The following is a 4,533-nucleotide window of genomic DNA, read 5'->3' on the forward strand; positions in this document are numbered from 1 at the left end:
TCGCTGCCGCCCTCCACACTGGCACGCGCGGGCTGACCCCGCCCCTCACGCCCCGCCCCTCCCCTCGGCCAACGGCCAGCCTCGCGCGCTGCGAGAACGCCGTCATCCAAACGCTGCGCACGCGCGCTTTCACTTGTTTTCCCGCCCACTAGACGCCTCTGTCGACGGATTGTCCGTCGCTATCGACGGGCTGTCCACCGTTGTCGACGGATTATCCACCGCTGCCTACGGCCTGTCCACCGCTACTGACGGCGTTATTGAGAAGCTGCAAGAAGTTGGCCTCCGCCAGCCGCAGACGGTGGCTTTGGAAGTCCATGCCGTGGCTCCAATCACCTGTCACCAATTAGCGCCACGACAGGTATATGGGAAAAAACCCACAAAGTGCTGGAGTAACTCAGCGGGTCAGGCAGCATCTCTGAAGAACATGGAGACGTGACAATTCGGATACGGACTTCTGAAGCACTTTGTGTATTTTTTAGTAAAGCAGCATCCCCAGTTTCTTGTATCGGACATGGATAGGAAATGTTTGGAGGGATATGGGTCAAATGCAGACTCTATGCTTTGCCTAATAATCACCTCTGGTTCCTTGAAATTCAATGGCACCCGAGTTAATGTTGCCTGCGTTCAAATAGGACGGCGAATTTTAAAAAAAAAAAGATATGTCAGGGAGGAAAATAAACAAATTCTAAAACTAGAGAGGAAATAATTAAATGTAAGGTACAAGACAGAAATTTCAGGTTGGAAGAAATAATTGAGTTTGAGTCTGCACCGTTGTTATCAGAGATAAGGTGCTCTTGAGGTTATCATGAGCTTTGATGGAACAATGTAGATGGCAAAAGACAGATCAGAGTGGCAGTGTGATGGAGAATTAATGTGAGTGGCAACATGGATCTTTGGGTATCCTTGTGGACTGACAAAGCCGTTCTGAAAGCACTCACCCATTTTCTATTTGGTTTCCCCAATGTAGTGGAGTCCACACCACAAGAACCAAAATGCGGTATCATTAATTATAAGCAATACAAGTAAATTGCTGCTTGTCCCATAGACAAGTCAACAAACAACTGACTGGCATCCTTGCAGAAACATATATTACAACCATAACAGCAGACTGCAACTTGCTGAACAGCTCCATGTTCTATGATCCATTCATTCCACTCTGTGCATTCTGTCTATTAACCAATTTTCAATCCATGCCAGTATATTCCCCTAATTCCATATGCTCTAACCCTTGTTGACCAAACTCCTGTGGGGGACCTTGTGTGAAAACTTTCTGAACCAAGGTTGGTTTCATAGTATTTTTTAGCTTTCACTCTCACCAACTTCTCTGAAACTTTACTTTTGTTTAATAATTTTCTGAAAATCTACTATTGAAAATCAATAACACCTGTGTAGCGACCATAGAGAGTGGTCCTAGTCGTCGAACCCTCAGATTGGCCAGCAAGGTCACATGTGGGTGCGACCGTAGGGATTGGTCCAGAGAGCGACATTGCTGATTGGACAGCGTTGTCATGTGCGCTTTTGGCGCCCGAAAAGAGTTAGTTGGGAGACGTCTTCGAAGAGGACAGTTAGTTATAATGGTTGTCTGTAATCTGGTTAAGAAAACTTTGTAATCGAATAATGCTGTCGCAATAAACTTCTTCAACAAAGAACAAGTTTCCAGCCTCGCCATATTGGTGACCCCGACGTGATCTGGGCGATCACCGACCATGAATGGACACGACGCCCCGTTGTTGGCTGCTGCGCCCGGCACACCAGAGCTAAGCGCGGTCAGCGTTCACCTTCCGTCGTTTTGGGCACATCAACCACAATCTTGGTTTGTCCACACCGAAGCCCAGTTTCACTTAAGAAACATCTCGGCAGATGCGACTAAATACTACTACCTCGTCAGCGCTCTACCGCCGGAGACGACCACACGCGTGATGCGGTTCATCGTAAACCCTCCCGCGGAATACAAGTACGAGGCCATGAAGGCACTGTTACTACGAACCTTCGGGTTCAATAGGCATGACCGAGCTAAAAAACTTCTGCACCTACCGGATCTCGGAGATCGGCTGCCGTCCGTCCTCATGGCTGAGATGTTAATGCTAGCAGGTGAACATACGGATTGCCTCATGTTCGAGCAGGCATTCCGAGAGAAGCTTCCCGAAGATGTCAAACTTATGCTCACGGATTGTTCTTTTAAGGACCCCGTGGCATATGCAGAAAAAGCTGATGCGCTCATGGCGTCCAAATCGAAAGGAAGCGGTTCGATCAACAAGATCTCAACATCAGTGACCACGCCACAGCGACATCAAGATGGCGCCGCGTCTCCCGCCATCTCTCCAAAAGCCCGCCAAAAGGATCCGCACAAGCGCGGCTGGTGCTATTACCATCTACGATGGGGTGGAGAATCCCGCAACTGCCGCTCACCTTGTACCTTCGCGGGAAATGCTTCGGCCGATAGTACATAGGGGCAGTTGCGATTGGCCAGAGCCGACGCCTCTACGACCGAGACCGATTCACGGACACAGAATTTTTGGTGGACACGGGAGCCATTGTCAGTATAGTGCCGCCGACCGACCTTGAGACCAGATCGGGTAAGACAGGTCCTACCCTCATCGCGGTTAATGGCAGCCCCATCCGCACGTTTGGTACGCGGAAGATGTCCCTGGTTTTAGGCCTCCGCACGTATGAATGGCCATTCATTATAGCAGACGTCAGCCAAGCGATCCTAGGCGCAGATTTTCTCTGGGCCTTTTCACTGGTCCCCGACGTCCGCGGTAACGACCTCCGACCCTCCGCCAGCGATGAGCCCGTTGCTCCGATAACCGCCACCCCGCCCAGCCCAACTGTCCAGGCCGTCGTCGCGGCCCCCGACTCGTATGCTGAGGTCCTGGCGGAGTTTCCAGAGCTGCTCATCCAGCGTTTCGACGCCCTTTCGGCCAAGCACGGCGTTATCCACCACATCCGCACCGAGGGTCCCCCCGTTTTCGCTCGGGCCCGGAGGCTACCGCCTGACAAGCTGGTGGTGGCACGAGAGGAATTTAGGAAGATGGAGGAAATGGGAATTGTCCGTCAGTCTGACAGCTCGTGGGCCTCACCGTTGCATATGGTCTCCAAAGCATCTGGGGGGTGGAGACCATGTGGCGATTATCGGCGTCTCAACGTTGTCACCACGGCTGATCGCTACCCCATACCGCTCCTGCAGGATTTCTCGTCTGGGCTGGAAGGTGCGGTGGTGTTCTCCAAGATCGATTTGGTGCCAGGATACCACCAGATTCCTGTGCGGCCGAAGGACATACCAGAAACTGCCACGATCACTCCGTTCGGGTTGTTCGAATGGTTGCGCATGCCCTTTCGGTTTAAAGAACGCGGCACAAGCTTTCCAGCGACTGATGGACCGTGTGGGTCGGGGTTTACCTTTTGTGTTTATTTATTTAGATGACATCCTGGTCGCCAGCCCCTTAGTGCAGGAACACCTGGTCCACTTGCGGACTGTATTCCAGCGGCTCCAAGACCACGGGCTCATTATCCAACCCTCCAAGTGTCAATTCGGCCTCCCTTCTCTCGATTTTTTAGGGCACAGAATCACCCTGCGGCGGGCCACCCCTTTGCCCGAGAAGGTGGAGGCTATCCGAGCATTTCCCAGGCCCACCACAGTGAAAGGTCTGCAGGAGTTCGTAGGTATGGTTAACTTCTACCATAGGTTCGTCCCGGCAGCTGCGCGGGTCATGCGCCCGCTCTTCCAGTGCCTTGCGGGTAAACCTGTAGAGTTGATATGGTCCCCGGCCGCGGAGTCGGCTTTTGCAGCAGCTAAGGCAGCTTTGGCAGACGCCACCATGTTGGTCCACCCAAGCGCCTCCGCCCCCACGGCCCTGACGGTTGATGCGTCTGACGTGGCGGTGGGTGGGGTTTTGGAGCAGCAGGTCGGTGGCCTTTGGCAGCCCTTGGCGTTTTTCAGCCGGCAACTGAGTTCGGCTGAGCTGAAGTATAGCGCCTTTGACCGAGAGCTTCTGGCCCTCTATTTAGCTGTTCGTCATTTCAGGTATTTCCTTGAAGGCCGCCCATTTGTGGCCTTTACGGACCATAAACCATTAACTTTTGCTTTTTCCAAATTGTCCGACCCATGGTCGGCCCGCCAGCAGTGGCACCTGACTGCCATCTCCGAATTTACCACCGATGTCCGTCATGTCGCTGGTAAGCTTAATGCCGTTGCTGACGCCCTGTCTCGGCCTACTTTTTCCCCCATTTCAGCGGTGGACTGCGAGGTGGATCCCCAGGAGCTTGCGGAGGCACAGCTTCTGGCGGATACCGCCTCGGCATACCAGTCCACCACTTCAGGGTTGAAGTTGGCTCAGGTAGCCTGCGGGTCGGAAGGCACAAAAGTCTGGTGTGATGTTTCCCTTCCCCGTCCCAGGCCGGTAGTGCCGCCCTCCCTTCAGCGCCGGGTTTTCGATGCCATTCACGGGCTGGCGCACCCGTCCATCCGCTCCACCTCTGCTTTAGTAGCCGCTCGGTTTGTGTGGCATGGCCTGCGTAAACAGGTAGCTGTTT

The sequence above is a fragment of the Rhinoraja longicauda genome, chromosome 21 (assembly GCF_053455715.1).
Source record: "Rhinoraja longicauda isolate Sanriku21f chromosome 21, sRhiLon1.1, whole genome shotgun sequence".
Taxonomy (NCBI): Eukaryota; Metazoa; Chordata; class Chondrichthyes; order Rajiformes; family Arhynchobatidae; genus Rhinoraja; species Rhinoraja longicauda.